This window comes from Hippoglossus stenolepis, chromosome 21 (genome assembly GCF_022539355.2).
Source record: "Hippoglossus stenolepis isolate QCI-W04-F060 chromosome 21, HSTE1.2, whole genome shotgun sequence".
Taxonomy (NCBI): Eukaryota; Metazoa; Chordata; class Actinopteri; order Pleuronectiformes; family Pleuronectidae; genus Hippoglossus; species Hippoglossus stenolepis.
The window spans coordinates 17,592,567-17,609,400 of record NC_061503.1 but is presented as its reverse complement, the minus strand read 5'-3'; the positions used below and the strand labels follow the sequence as shown (position 1 = coordinate 17,609,400).

General features: G+C 45.9%; 1 protein-coding gene across 2 annotated transcripts in view; it reads right to left on the bottom strand.

Moving 5' to 3' along the window:
- LOC118100181 (thyroid hormone receptor alpha-B) overlaps nucleotides 1-16,834 on the bottom strand; it is a 120,585-nt gene that overhangs the window by 63,090 nt on the left and 40,661 nt on the right. For both annotated transcript variants that reach the window (XM_035144981.2, XM_035144982.2), the window contains exon 3: nucleotides 7,668-7,746. The gene's annotated coding sequence lies outside the window, so the exon portion shown is untranslated. The remainder of the gene's footprint in view (nucleotides 1-7,667; nucleotides 7,747-16,834) is intronic.

Sequence of the window (16,834 nt, the reverse complement as noted above, 5' to 3'; positions counted from 1 at the left end):
AAATTCCTCAGAGCTCGGCCGTGTGAGCATTAGTGTGTGTGTGTGTGTGTGTGTGTGTGTGTGTGTGTGTGTGTGTGTGTGTGTGTGTGTGTGTGTGTGTGTGTGTGTGTGTCTGTCTGTGTGTTTGTGTACATTAGTCATCACTAGTTCCAATGAATCGAAAACAGAGCAGGTGCGTGTGACCAGTTTCAGAGGAAAATAAAAGTCCCTGAACTGTGTGAACAAGTGTTTACTTCTTACACAAGGTAGAAACCTCCTCGTTCCTTTAAGGAAACGCTTTTCATGCCCCTTTAAAAAAAAAAACTTAAAAAGAAGGGTACTGTAATTATCACGCTGAGGCACAGAGAGCCCATCAGGTCACAGGAGTCCACAGCCTCTGTGTGTGTGTGTGCACGTGCACGAAGGCACTTGTGGAGCTGCAGACAGTGAGCACATAGGATGAGGGAATGTATAATGGGCCCTGGCTACACTGGCATCCTTCCTACAGCACGGTTCACCGAGTGCGCACGTCCTCAACTGCAGCGCAGATAACAAATCAAGCGCCCCGACGTCCTGTGACAGTAATTGCTGTTTTCTTACTGCAGTTGTGCCCGTGATGCACCGCACATCTGTGGGGGTTATTTGGGTAATTCGCCTCATTGTCAGTGACAACACATCCGGCTTTTTAAGTGGGTAAGACAATGAGATCGTGTAAAGATATTAAATGTCGTTTCCTTTTTTTACTCGAATGGAAAATGTTTTTCTACTCTCATGCACAGGTTGTATTTATAGAAAGCTCCACAACTAAAAACAGGTCGCATGTGAAATGATCTTCTACTGTAGTGATAGAAAGAATTAAACAATGATTTAATTAGACGGTTAAAACTCATAAATATCACCTCACGGTCGCTGTGAACATCGATGGAGCCGAAGCTTCTGTCGTGATCCATCGAGTTAAAGCACTAAAACTCCACGTCACTAATAAGCCTGAGACCCTCCCCTGTTTTCCTAGATGCATCACCATCTGGCTCAGTGTCACAGACGTGAATTAAGAGACTTTCTCAGCAGCCGTGATATTAAAAATCCACAGAGGAACATTCAGGCTGAATAACAACTGAATAAGTATAATTTCTGCACTGCGGTTGTATGAAAGAGGCAGAACACAGGTTTGACCATTGAACAAAGTCACATGATCTAATCTGTGAGTCCAAGTGAACATTTGTGCCCAATTTGAAAGTCTTAACTTAACATCAGTCCCAGTGAATGATTGAGCCAGATTGAATGAAACGTGGGTGTTCCTGCTGCTGTTCACAAGACAAGGAGGTCCACAGTGACCTTGACCTTTGACCTTCCACAAACAGACTCTCATCACTTCATATTTTAGACCAACGAAACCTTAGTACCAAATTTGACGAACTTCCCTCCGAGGTGTTCTTGAGATATCGAGTTCACAACCAGGGAACGCACAGAAGGACAACTCGAAAAACATACAACCTCTGACCCCTGGTACCTCAGAGGAACAAGTGAATAATAGAAGTGTATTGTGATGTGAGGAGGGATCAGTTTTCCTCCAGATTAATTCAGCGGTTTGCGTCTGAAGTCCTCACGAGATCAACTTCCCTCTGTTGTTGTTGTTGTTGTGTGACAGCAGCGGACGGATGAGACGTAAACGCTCCGAAAAACATGTTGTTAGAAAGACGGTGTTTGTTCGAACAGAAAAAACGTTCAATAAGCGGCGTTCTGTTCCAACTGCTGACGCACAGATTACACATCACTGGATTTTTTCCAATTTCCCTGCTGCTGTTGACATGGCTGCCTCACAGGCTCTTACTTTACTGCGTGCGCGCAATTAAACAAACTATATATACACATGGCAGCATATTACATGCACCCACTAAAAAAGGTGCATGTTACACATTTTCTACACACATGTGAGTGCACGTGTGTGTGTGTGTGTGTGCACTGCAGCAGCTATGTCAGCAGCAGTCCTGTAGCACCAGGTGAGATTTACGAGGTGTTAAGAATGCTTGCCTGTAGCCCAGTGATGGGAGACTGATCCCCCCCCCCTCCTAACACCCCACCTGGCTCCTACTTAAAGACGCACAACGACACGAACAGACACACATTCGCACACGCGCACACACACGGCTGTGCATTTACACACACACATGCACATCAACCCTTGAACCTTTAAGTGTGAGCCTAGCGTCTGCACACACCCCCGTTCCCGCGTTGAAAGACTCAGTTCCTGTGGATAAACACACCTTCTCTAATATCCCAACTACCCACAGTTCCACTGCCTCCACAGACGAAAAGCTCTCCTCCCGCTCTTGAGAAATCACGCACGTCCTGGCCTTCGTCTAACCGGCGAGCAGGGAGATAACGTCCAGTGGGGGGGGGGCGCTCTGATTGGAAAGCTCAGCTCGAAAGTGGCTGGAAAGGTCGGAGCCGGTGACTAGGGAGCACGTTTCTGAGCTTTTACAAGCACCATGAATCACCGACACTTTACGGGACGACATTGAAGACGCTCTCATCCCCGACAGAAAGTGTCCAGTTGCAGTTTTTTTTTTTTTCTCTCTCGCAGTTGCTAACAATTCTATAGCTAAAAGTGAACGCGGGATTTTTCACCTCAATTATACAACGTAGACGTGGCGCCTCGAACACGTGAGCGGAAACAAGCATGAGGAGAGTCGTGCACCGCTGTGAGGGGAGAGAGGGAAACGGGTTGGCCCTCGATGTGAGACTTTTTCTGTCTGAAACACAGGTTTTTAAAAATGGGGGTTGTGTTATATTTCAGAACTGTACAATTAGGTGTTAATTTATTACAGCAGATGTTCTTCCCTGAATGGACAGACACTCTTTTAAAGGTCTTTCACAGAGTGTTGCATTGTGGGTTGTTGTAGCCTTAAAGGGAAATTTCACCCATAAGTTTTGGATGAAGTGTCTGTGTCACACACACACACACACACACAGACACACACACACACACAACATTCTAATTAGCGTGCTACAGCTAAGTTCTCCTGGTTGTCGAGCCATGTGAGTGACGACTCCAGTAGCAGCACACACACGTTTGTGTCATACGCATTAGAGGTTTCTCGCCTCTGGAGTTTCCTAACGACCAAGACCGCGGTCGTCCTGAGCCGTTTGAACCGCCGGCACCGGGGAGAGGCCTCTACTCATACGACATCTCAGTTGCAATAGTGTGTGTGTGTGTGTGTGTGAGACAGCCGGGGCTGAAGCATGTGTGTCTGAGGACATAGAGGGACAGGACAGGAAGGGGGACGTCTATGAATGGACTGACAAAGTTTGGGGTGTTAGTTTCAGTATAGATTTGAAAACGAGCACAGCCGTCGCACCTTCGATTAGATGGTGTTAACTTCTTCATATATATATAAATATTTAAGTACAATATCTCTTTAATGTTGCTCAGCTGGTGAGAGTTTCAGAGTTAATCTGCATTAAATGAGTTTTCTTGGTCAACTTTAACCTGCAGGAGTCGTTTAAGGCTCGTGTAAGAAGGAGTTGTGAGGCTCCTGAAGCTCTGGTGCAGGACGACAGTTGAAAGGGTCAGTGAAGCGACTGACAGGGTTGGAAAAAAACAATCTGGATTTCTTTCTTTCTTTACAATCCACCGGCTCACAAACGCAGGAGCCCACTGGGATTTGTTCCCAGTAGCGTCCCGACGGCCATGTCCGACTGTGAAACAAGGGGAGAATCTGTCAAACGGCCAAGAATTACAGCTGTTCCAGATGATGAGCACGAGAAGGGAGAAAACTTCTAACTGTCAGAGGAAAATATAATGAGTCAGAGAGAGAGAGAGGAGAGAGAGAGAGAGAGAGAGAGAGAGAGAGAGAGAGAGAGAGAGAGAGAGTCAGAGAGAGAGAGGGGAATCTACCCAATGCAGTGACTCAGTCGGCTGATTGTGGACAGTGAGATGTAAACAGACCCTTTTGGAAAGCAGCCGAACACTGTTGCATTGTTCGCACAGTTATGGGAGGATGAGAAAAATTGCAGTTCCATCGCTGTTCACTGTAAGTTTTGTTTTAACGGTGTTGTTGTGCATGGCGTGCAGAGCGATCACTCAGAACAATGTGAATGTTTACTTCACCTACTTCTTCGTGAAGCATATTCGTCGGTGGCGAAATCACAAAAACATGTGCTGCATTTTTTTTTTACCTCTGCCAATGAGGTTATGTTTTCATCTTTGTTTTTGTGGTTGTTTGTTTTTTGATGGAAGGTCGTGACATGGGTTGTGAATCTGGTGCAGATTCGGATCAACAGGGTTTGTATCGAGGTGTGTGTGCGATTCCGTGCAAATAAGAAATGGATCAGTTGGATTTAAACGTGGATTCATAGGAGTAAAAGCTTTTGTACCACCAGTGTGTCGCTAAGAAACATAACGTGGCCGCGGCTTCTAAAGCCTTGTTTTAATTTAACTTGACTGTTGGGCCTTGGCGGTGGTTTTGCAATTCTTCTTATAAACACTGCCTCGATAATGGTCCAACAAAATGCATACTTTCACCGCGCACACTGCCCGAGCTCCTCGAGCAAACCCAAACCTGATGTGCACGTGTTGCTTTGATCGCCATGGCAACACGCAAGGACGAGCAAGCGACCGGCGATGACACCTCGTCGCTCGCGTAACGATGAGTGGTATTGATACGTGGATGGATGGGGAGACACAGTGATCACTTCCCTCGGTGCTCCGTCAAAGTGGATTTAGCTCTTGTGGTGACTGAAGCATTTACACAGGATCGGTTTAATATCACCTGCGTCCAGCTCCCACATGCAGCGCTGCCTGTGACTGACACCGGTCCCCTTTGGTCGGCGCCGAGCGCCGCGCCGTTAAAGCCTTTCTCCACAAACATCTGTCCAAACAACTCTGGGGGTTATTCCCTCTCACTCAGCCCGAGCTGCGATGCATTATCTGCCTCTGCTGTTTCCCTAATGCTGCAGGGACTTAGAGCAGGATTAAACCTCAATTATGCACTTCCCCAGTCTCTCCAGCTGTGGGAGGGGAGGAGAGAGGAGGAGAGAGAGGGAGGAGAGGAGAGGAGAGAGAGGAGGAGAGAGGAGAGGGAGAGGAGAGGAGAGGAGGAGGAGAGAGGAGAGGGAGAGGAGAGGAGAGAGGGAGAGGAGAGGAGAGGGAGAGAGGGAGAGAGGAGGGAGAGGAGAGGAGAGGAGAGGAGGAGGAGAGGAGAGGAGAGGGAGGGAGAGGAGAGAGGAGGAGAGGAGAGGAGGAGGAGGAGGGAGAGGGAGAGAGGAGGGAGAGGAGAGGGAGAGAGGGAGGGAGGAGGAGAGAGGAGAGGAGAGGAGAGGAGAGGAGGGAGAGGAGAGAGGAGGAGAGGGGAGAGGGAGAGGAGAGGAGAGGAGGAGAGAGGAGAGGAGAGGAGAGGAGAGAGGAGGAGAGGAGAGAGGATTGTTTTACATATTTTGTGGAGAGCCTTGGAAATGAAGTCTTTAAATTCAATCGACATATGGCGACATCATTCCAAAGTTATTTCAATTTCCTGCCTTTCAGATTTCTGTGGAGAAAAACCTCTTACTTAACCAGTCTTGTCATTAATAAACATTAGACCTCACAATATATCATAACAAGCGAGAGGCCCCGAGGCCCCGTGTTGACTATATGCTGCAGGTATGTGGCTACATCTGCACTAAATGAATAAGCAACTGCTCCAAGATTAAACACAAAGTTGGATTTCGTTTCTTACCTTGAATAAAAGACAGAAACACATGTGTAACTTCCCTCTGGAATACCAATCACGTCTGAATAATGACAACTTGAATGCACCGCGTTCACTCTGTTATGTGCCGAGCCGCTGAGCTGACTAAGACGAATAAGGAACGAGCTCATTACAGGTAAAGTAATTACAGTGTCTGACGGGGGCGATGGTCTAAACAACTGTCAAATAAATCTGAGGTTCACGCTCTTCGTCCCTCTGACAAATCAAAAACTTACAGTAATCAATTACTCTGATTAATATTCCTGCTGCGTCTCCTGCTGTGCAGCTTGTTTACATGCAGCAGCAGCGAGGAGGGAGGAAATAGACGTATATAGCATCAGGGTTTGGTTTGAGACGTCTGAGGGGAGCGACCAGACATAAATATACCTGAATAAACTGTACATACATTAATATCAACCTCATAAATAACACATTATATATTATATAAACAGGCAAACAAAAGTGTTTCCCTTTACATGTGTCTTACAAGTGACTCACTCACTGTGTTTAGTTTGTTTAAAAGGAGAACTGAAACCGACATAAAGCTGTGTTTACATTTCTAACCAAATGAAAAAGCAACTGGAAACAAGTTGTGACAGGTCATCCTCTTTTCAGTTGACATGGCAAACAACTGCTGCTTTACATATCCGGCAGCTCCGGAGCGACGTTCACACTCATCAGCTTTCTCCAGGGAGAAGACGGGGTTTGTTTAAGGTGAAAGATCCAGGATTTCTTTTTACTTTCATTAACATTACCAGACACAATATTTGTGAATTTCTCAAGAAATAATGCAAAGATCTGTGAAGAGCTGGTATCTATGAACAGGTGACATTTAGTGTGGACTTGGATAATGGTCCAGATGTATAATATTATTTGAAATCCTGTTTTACAGACTTACCGTTATATGGTGTCTTCTTTTTATTCTTTTATTTGTATTTATTTGCCTTTATGTCTTCCAGCTCGGGTCATATCCCTGGATACCTGGTGAATTTAGGTCCAATACTTAAAATTGAAATAGTAGCTCTGTTTTGTTTGCTGCTAAAAACTGAACCATGCTGTTTCTGTTCCTTCTGCCTTCTGACACAAGTGGTGAACAGTCGGTTTTGGAACTTCGTTTTAACTGAAAACAGAAACCTGCTGCCAAAATCACTACAAGCAATGAGACTGAACCAAAACAGAGAAGTTTCAAAGAGCTGAAACTCACTCACTGGTTCTATGGCCGCTTTGAGGCGCTGACCGTGAGTCTGCTTCAAGCTGATCCAGGACTGGCCACAGGCTGTTATTGTCATTTCCACTCATTTCCTGTCATCTCTCTACTTTTATCGACATCAAACGCTCAACAAAATGTTGGAAAATAAACAAACATACACAAAAAAAAACAAAATTAAGCCTGGCAGGCAAAGCGGAGGGCACAAAGAGGTCAGCTCAGCACCCACGCTCGCTCACAAAGCTTACATTCGCTGTGAACACAAGGTAATAACTCAGCGTGACCCAGATTAGCGAAGCATGTCAATATTTTTGATGAAGTCGAGCGCCTCTAATTTAGAATGTGACAGCTGGACCGGAGTCAGAACTGTGTTTTTAGTGTTTGTTTTTTTTAGTGTTTAAATACAAAGTTAAGTTTCAAAATAGGATTTTTGGTGAGAACGGGCAACGCGCTGCCCCCGTTCCCATTTGAAATGACACCCTTGTAGTCCCTCTCGCACTTCCTGGTTATAAACTGTAATTGCAGGAGGTGCACGGGGCCGCGGCGAGAGGCGAGCACATGGGCGCGCTGCACATGTGACAGATCACTGTGCACAATTAGGGAATGGAGGCAGCGCGAGAGATAAGGACGATAAATCATTATACAAACAGCAGCGACTCCAAACCAGCCGCTCGCTGACTCTGTGCCATGTTCGCACACATAATAAACATAATGTACTAAACACACGGGCAGACGGGCAGAACACAACCTACCAGTCCTATTCAATGTGTTTGTGTGCGGTTAATGATTTCCCCGGGCCTCCTGCGTTGTGTGGTCCGCCTCGTCTCCGCCCTGGAAGAAATGAAAAAGAGGATTGTCAGGGAGGGTGAGCAGCTGAGACACAGGGTGGGAGGCGGGGGGGAGGAGGAAAGGGAGGGAAACAGCATATAGAAAACAAACAGGGCCATACAGTACAAAGGCCAGCGAGGACGCCCGCCCATCCTCCCCCTGAAATCCCCTCTGCCCTCGGCCCTCGTGCTTTTCTTCTGCTCGCTTTCTCTCTCTGCCTCGTCTCTGTTGACTTTCTTTACCCTCTCCTCTCCTCGACTCTCTCTCCTCTCTTGCTCTCGACCCCGCGACACTTTCACCTACTTTGAAGACCTGGCTTTTGTCCCCCTCACTTAACTGCTCATTACGTGTCATCCTTTCCTCTGCTTTACATTCCCCCTCTGTTGTTCTATTCATATCTCCTCTCCGTCTTTTCCTTCCCTCGCTTGTCCCTCCACCCCCCCCTCTTCATGTGAAAGTATGGCTTTGTCCTCAGGAGCCTTGGTGTGTTTACCTCACAGACACACATGAAGGACAAACATTCATCTATGGGCCCCTGTCACAGTCATGTAATGATTGGTGCAGGGACACGCTGCTCATGTCGGCCACTGGAGACTTTAACACTTTAGAAAGCACGCAACGCAAACCTGTTTCAATTTCAACATAACTGAAGACATATTGCAAAATCTTGCTTCCCTTTCCAAGAATGACATGAAACATATACATTTTTTCTCAATTTCTCACACGAATAGGGGACAGGGATATTTAAGAAACTTGGCAAATAACATTAATTTGATTATTTTCCCAGTGGCTGCTGGGTTGTACCTTCATATTTAAGCGTTTTATTTAGATATTAAGGGTCTGGGACCTTCTCCGGACTTTGGCCTTTCACATATGAAGAACGCAGCAGGAACATTTCTGGAACATTCAGGCGAGGGGGTGGAGTCTAGTAGGAAATTACACATAAAATCTCGTTGTTATTCTAAGTTGACGTCTTCATCTGCGTCTTCTACGTGAATGGATCCTCTTAGATTATTACAGTTGTTCTAAATTAAATGTTTAATAGAAGCTACAAGACGTCAGTGACGAGGGAAAACTCTGTGGTTTCAGTATAATAATGTAAAGTCAGCTAAATGTCAAACACGCTCTGCTTCAATACAACTTCAGATATTCTATTAAACACTAAATGAAAAGCCGATTGTCACAACACGTCTATTCTCTGGTGAGGTTTATTAAAAAAAAATGTACAGCTTCCGAATGAATAAATTATCAAACGGCACGTTAATGAAAAAAATCTCTGCTTTCATAAGCACTTTATCGGTGCTACAATTCATTATGGTTCGTCTCTCCATAAAAAGTGCACACAGACGGTGGAGCCCACGAGCGCTGGTGGGCACGCTGACCACAACCGACAGCTGCTCAGCACACAAACACAGAGAGGGAGGGAGATTTAATGAGACAATATCCAGAAAATGTGAGAGTCTAAGAGAGAGGAAGGAAAGAAAAGCAACTAAGCTGAAGTGTTTTTGAGTCGGCGGAGGAAAGAGGAAGCTGTTAATGTCTTCACGGGTCCACTCGACCACGTGCACGTGCGCACGCTCGTCGGTTTGTCTAGATGTGGCCACATGTGAGATTAGGAAGTGATTTCTAACAATGAGTGTGTGCTCACGTCCGGGCTGATATCGGTAAATATAAGATTAACCCTATGTGAGAATAACAGGGTCGGTCCACGGGGGGGATTTATACAGTGAGATAAAATAAACCAATCCAACATTTAGAAGATGGTTTGTGCCAAGGTTTGGATCTCTTTAACATCTGGGACTGCATTAGCTCATTTCTCTGCCGCGAAACCACAGAGCTGATTTATTGAAACCTTGGGCTTTAATATGATTGTGCATCAGTGTGATGACCTTCTTGTTCAGTCATTTCATTTACCTCATTGCTCACTTATTCAAAAACAGCCCTTCATGCCTGAGCTAGTCCACAGGACGCAGGCAACGGCTTTGGGAAATTTGAAAAAAGAAAATGTGGAAATTCTGCGGTTATTTGTTTCCATTTCTCAAGTTGAGGAAAAACAGGTCAAGTTAAGGTCACATGATTATCGTCTTCCGGATCTGTCGACTGAGTGAACTCCGTCTGCTGAAGCTTCCACACGTTGTGGTTTAGAAGCTTCACGGTAAGTGGAGCGGGATTTTTCTATTTTTCAATTACAAGAATTACTCTCTTTCTTTTGGGTCGATTACCGTCTCCCCCGAAGTCAAGACTGAACTGTCATCAAGTTTCTTAGTGGCTTCATACTGCGATTATAAATAGCACACACGTATACAAATACAGCGTTTCCCACAGAATTCATTCAATCTATGGCGGATGCAGAAACATGTCTCTCACGCTCAACAGATTCCGAGAGACAGTTACACCGACTACCGAGGGAAAGAGCTCATGCGTGGGAGAGAGAACTGCGTCGCACGCCACTCGCAGCTGAACCTTTAAGGTTTGACGGTCTGCACCGACGATAACTTAACGGACGGTCGTGCCAGTGAACAAGCGAGCGTGCTGCAAATAGCACCGCACACAGCGATGCACTGCGGTAACAGAGCAAAGTCAGACATGGCTAACATCGTTAGAAGAAGACATGTCAAGGAGAAGTTCAGTGAAGAGACAATAGCAGCAGTATCCTTTGTGACATGTGTGTTTATACGTGTAAATACAAGGAGCGGCTGCACTTGATGTTTGCCACATGAAGGGAACGCCCCTCGTTCCTGGATATGAAGAATATATCTTCCTGTAGAAATGCTGGAGAGAGGATGGTAGGATGGTGGGTGGGTGGATGAACGGCAAAGAGAGACTAATTCTGCTAATAGATGAGGCCGAGGGTCCGACACCGAGTTGACACAAGGGGAATCTGGGCCGTGAACATCTGTGCAGGGTACGACTGAACCGAAAAGTGCACTGAAGGTCACATGTGCCACAGCGGCACCAGATCCACTGACTGAAGACAACACGCTAAGATTGGAGGGTCAACTATTTAGCCCCCTGCGCTGACAGTCTGTGACAGGGGCCCACTCCCATCCATCCTCCTACTCTGGAAACATAAGGACAGAGCCCGAGGCGACGGGAGGGGGCCGTGACGACAGAGACGCATTGCTCTGGGTCGAGCGTCTTTGGAAGAGGACGAGCTTCAAAGTGAAGTCTCTTCATTTTGCTAACTCCTCCGAGCAATGCTATTACCGCTGCCAGCAGGGCCTTCTCGCCATCCTGCTGCCATGAATAGCTGCCTTTGTCTCAGTGAAATTCCACTGGCAAGTCTTGAATTAGCTGGAGGGCTCTTCCTCTGCAGGCCTGTGTGGGCAAAAGAGACAGGGCACAAAGAGAGAGAGGTGGCTCACTGCGAGGGGAACCGGGCGGACAATAAGGAAGCTCAACGGAGGAGCAGTCATATGATGCCCCCCCGCTGGGCCTAAAACTAACTACTAATATAATTTGAGTGTTGTGAACGGAGGGGAGGAAAAAGAGGTTTTTAAGAGTGAGAAAGAAATTCAGGTGGTTAACCAGCGTCGGGCTGTCAGGACCCAATGGGAATCCTCCAGTTGGCTGAACTGCACGAATCCACTATTATGTCTTTTATTAATGTGAATTTTAAGGTTTTTTTCCAATGATTTTACACATAAAGGTCAATTAACTTGTCAGATATGAGAATATTATTGACAGTTTCATTCTGAGGGAGAAGAAACCCTGTTAATATCCCCTTGAGTTCGAACAATCCAGTGATATCAGGGTTTGGTGGCAAAGAGGTAATACTATACTCCCAACATATTTAAAAATAGAAATGGTGTCCATTTCATTACAGCACAATATGCACATATATAATATAACGGAACATATTCTCCTTGTAGCCACATTTGAGCTCATATTTATTTTGTTAACCACACTTTTTAGAAATAATAGCGTCATTTATATAAATTATACTTGTTCCATTGGATGTGTGAGCTCACTGCTGTTAATATAAATATATTTCTTTATATATTATTAATAAATATAACAATTCAATTGCATTCACTGATCAAACATTTAACTATTAAATGTTAAAATAAGTCAGATGGAACATCACAACTGAACTGTAGCCCCCCCTATGGCAGGAGACAGTATGGCGGTGAATTGGCGTCGCCCTCACAGCCTTTGAATGTGATTTTTAAATCAGCTGGTATTACTGTATATTAATAGGAAAGTTGGGGAGGGGGGTCGGGGGGGTTATTGGGATCAAACATTGGATACCATGTGATATAGGCTTCAATGTAAGATGCATTATGGGAGATGACCTATGCAGTGTTTAGTAAGCTCACATACTTGTGCTATATTTATACTGACTGGACAATATATAGTGTATCTAAGCTGATCCTGCTGCAACGTGAGATCATGTTCCCCAGTATGTGATCAGGGTCTTAACCAGTGGTATGACCTATACCAGTCTGAGGCAAGGGTCACACAGTACAAGCAGTACACAACTTTCAGGATGGATTTACTTTTTGGTCTGACCTGAATCTTCATCATTTAATGCTGCTGCCCACCAGCAGGGACGTTTTCCAGTCGAACTAGACTCTGATAGGATCCATCAAACATCGACTGTCTGATTATTAGATGTTTATCTGACCGCTCCTGTCGTCCAACTCCGACAATCACCACCACATCTTTACAATTACAACGGGGGAGGGGGAGACTGTAAAATCTGCCCCTGCAAATACTTTCCCCAAGTTCCCGGGGACAGGAGTTGTGGGATGTCATTTAAACCCCCGGAGGAAGTGTTTTCTGAGCTGTACAACACCAACAACAATCATTAGCTGTGAGAAGAGAAGGTTGTTTTGTGCATGTGTGCGACTCCTCTGCCTGCAAGTGAAAGTACCACTGCCGAGATCTCACCACAAGTCCTAAGACAGAAGCAGATAAAGTCTTCCCACTTCATACGACATCCAACCCAAAACATCTTGAGGGTAAATTCTGTCCATGGGCCCCAAGTTCACCAGTACAGCCCCTCTCTGGTGGCAAATGTAAGGCTTTGAACTGCTGGCTTGGAGGGGGGGTGTGGGGGAATTCACTGGCCTGTCAGGACTATGAATGATGGTGGGTGGAAAAGATCAGATCCTGCCTTGCTGCTCCTTGCTGCTCTGCCTTCGGGGAGACAATCTTCTGACGACGCCGACCGAGGCTCAACATGGCGAGTCCTCCACAGCGCTAGATGTCTGGGGGGGGGTGCAAAATGTCATTTTAACATGCCAAGGCCCAAATTACGGCGGTTGCTTTTCGCGGAGACAACATCACAATCGACGATTAGGTGGGCGAGGCACTTTTAGACACATCCAGAAATAATCTCTCTCAGAATGCAACTTTTAAAGCAACTCGTGAGGTCGAAGCTGAAGAGATCACAGCTTAAATATACACTGCGATGATTTCGGTCGACTATTTATCTCCGCTGGTTGGAGGGAACCCCTGTAATTTAAAGATCTAACACATCTACTTTGCATTAGCACATTGCATCATGGAAATTCTTGCGGTCTGGTGTGAAGCAGATCCCCTGTCAGTGGCTCTGCTGAGTTCACATGAAAACAGGGCTCCTTCTCCTTAGTAACACTTCTATCTGTAATCCTCCTCGTCACCATCTTCACACTCACTCCTCCTCCCATGACACTGAACATTGATCCATCTCACTAAATCAAAAACAAGCAGTGAAATAGCCGTAATATCCGAGAGCCCATTCTTACTTTGGGAAGAGGAGCATAAACAAACCAGTTGCATTAAGGATAAAACACTATCAAACAATTGCGGCAATTCATGAGCCTCAGTGCCAAGCAGCCTGAGGGAGTGAAGAACTTGTCTGGCAAGAGAAGAACGACGAGAGAGAAACTCTTTCATTGTTAAAAAGAGAGAGAGAGAGAGAGAGAGAGAGAGAGAGAGAGAGAGAGAGAGTGCATGACATCGACACTGTATCAGTCAGATGCAAACTAACGTTAAGGCTCGCTGGTTTCAGTTTTTTACACATTCTCAAGATGCATTTGGGTTTAAAGCTCTGACTCTACACACAGTTTGTGTTTGGGTGAGAAGCTTGTTTGGCTAAATATCTGCATTAGTGTGGACAGAGCGTTCACAGATCTCTCTCAGCCATGTAATCGGGCCCCGTTCCATTCAGTTCAAACACAACCAGACCCAAAGACACATTGTTTTCAAGTTTCAGGCCGTTTCTCTTCCAACTTACGCACAAAATGAAATTGTTTTTGCACTGAGCTGTGAGAGCTGCCAAAACCCAACCATGCCCACCACAGTACCAGGGCTGAACTGGAGCTAACACAGCTAACACTGATTTACAGATCAGACTGAGCTTAGTTAAAAGGGCAAATTAAGTATGTTGTGCAAGGCCCCCAGAGTGAGAAATGATAATTAACTGAATGTACATAAACAGGCCACATCGCCGTTGAGAATCTAGCACATCATTTTTTAAAGGATCGGACGACTGCACCACTTTATTTAACTAATAGGGGCTGAGATCCCGTCTCCGAGATCAAAGGGGGGAGTTATTAGCAAACAGGCTGATTGTGCAAAATCTAAATTTCCTGTGGTATCAGGGCGTTCCTCTGGATGTTGGTTAAACTGGACCTCTCTGCCTTGGTTTGACTCGGTGGGGGGGGTACCTCCAGCGAGGTGTGGAGTCACTCTGGAATGAATATCATGTCGTACGTCTGTGGTTCGCGATGTGCGTCAGTGCTGGGATCATCATCATCATCCCAACACTGCTACACACACACACACACACATGTAAACATTGCTTACGGGAAATCTGCGCTGCACATCTGGAAGTGATGCGCGTTGGGGACATCGTTGTGTTTCAGCCGTTTCACGTGGCTCAAAACAAAACGTGTTCTGGGTTTGAATGCTATAAAGCTCGAGATGTAGCCCCCCCCCCCAACACATCAGGAAGCAATTCTTCAAACATGTGCAATGAATGTAACTGTGAATAAAACCAGTTATTCACACATACATGGACGTGCATGGCCAAAAACCTGAAGTACAGCGAATGTCCTGAGGCCGTCTCTATCTATTAATGAGAAGGGACAGGAAGGCAGAAGACAGGAAGGGTGGGGGGTGTAGCCACACGTTCATACTGTCACTCCAAGGGTGGTCGTTTGGTCCCCGTGAAAGACGGGATTCAACTATATGAGCAGCCATAAAATCTCCCAGCGCTCCGAGGAAGATGAGCAAAGGAAGATGAGAGGGAGGACGGCGAAACGGAGAGAGAGAGAGGGATGACGAAGATAGACAGACAGTGAGAGCGAGAGATCGAGGAACACAAGGCCCCCGTTGATGGGACGCTAAACAGCTGGATGGTTCAAGGCGACGGAAAGTAGGGGGAGGAGGGGGGGAGTGAGAAGGTCATGGCGAACAAGGAGAAGACAATGCAACAGGGCTTGTCAAAATGAAAATTTACTGTTAGTATGGCTGCAGATAGATTTCCTCCGGTGCCCTCGAAGCTTTGCATGAAGTATGTGAGGAGAAGGACAGAGAGCGGCGTGGAGGAGGATGAGGACGCGGCGAGGAAGATAGAGCGGGAAAAACAGGGGGTTCTTTATAAATTAAAGAAATGAGCAGTCGTTTGCTTTCTTGAGCCGTGCAAACAGGACAGGATTCATTCGTTCATTCATTCATTCTGGGAGCGAGCGACAAAAATCCATGGACATCTGCATTCAAACCTCATTAGGCATAAAGAAGGCTGGACAGGCATAAAAGATGATCTTACGACCACTGGGCCCTGCAGATAATGAGTCCATTACGTTAATGAACGTCCCAAATGTGTGGTCGATCCACGTAATTACCATCCTTGAAACATTTTCTATTATGTTTCAGCCCAGAACGTCCAGCGGATCTGTTCCTCGGCACGTTCATCCTTTATCCTATAGTTTCTAAAAAAATGTTAATAACCATCACATACTGGCTTGAGCTATTAGAATTTGCCATGTCAGACCATGGGCTGTATATAAAGATGGACTAAGTGTCTCGTGTTGCTTCTGTCGTACAACAACGATGCAAACATATCACTGGTCGTGTCATTTGGAGCCAGAGGCTGTGAAGTGGAGATTACGTCTTTAAATAAATTTGGCCGCATCAATAGTGTAGACACTAGTTTCCTTAATATTTCTGATTGTTTTCATTTCAGTTTCATGGATTATTCTCTTAGAAATTGGTAAAAAGGTCAACAAATGTCATAATGTTAAGAAAGTCCTGGATCCGCCCCCTGATCCGGATCTGCACCCGAGTGCTTCTTCCCTGACCAGTACCACATCCTTCCACCAGGTTTCATGGCCCTCTGTCTACGAAAGGTCAAGGAAAAAGTGCGACACATTATCCTCTATAGCTTCTACTCTCTGATTTCTGTTTGCATTAAAGATAGAAGGTGTTAAGTGGTGAACCTTAGACGTTCAGCTGCATTTAATGGCTTTTACATTTCTATACGTGCAGCTGACATTGACCTGTAGGCTTCTCTTCGCCGGCAGTTGTTAAGTACAGTGAGCAACACTGGCCCATTATATATGTGTTTAAAAGCTAACTTGACTCCTTCCCATCTGTGCAAATCACACATTTGTTTATGGCCCAACAATAAGCTTCTCTTTGCAGAATGTCGGGGGGAAAAGGAAGGAAGAAGCTCAACAGGTGCACAACAACAGCTGGGCCCCACCAAAGCACAAGACGTGCATTAAATCAGCCCGGCCGCGGAGCCCCGAACAGAAGCTATCATCGTGGAGGCTAAATGCGATTAGTGTCCAGTGGTAATCTAGGGCCTATTCATTCCTGCTTAGAGTAGGTGACACATTTGATTCAGAGGATTAGTCCACCTCTCCTCAGTGCACGGGGAGGGGAAATCAAAGGGCCAACATTAGGGGAGCAGGGGGAAAAAAGGAAGGAACTGGGTGGAAGAGGAGGAAGGGATATCAAAGAAACAGAAAGGGGAGCAGGAGCCATGAGCCCAACACTCTTCCATAATTAAAGCAGACAGTTCCTTTGTGCAGCCATGTTATTAACATAACCCAGCACACTGCAGGGGCCACGGCTGCGCAGGGCCCCTCGGTGAGTG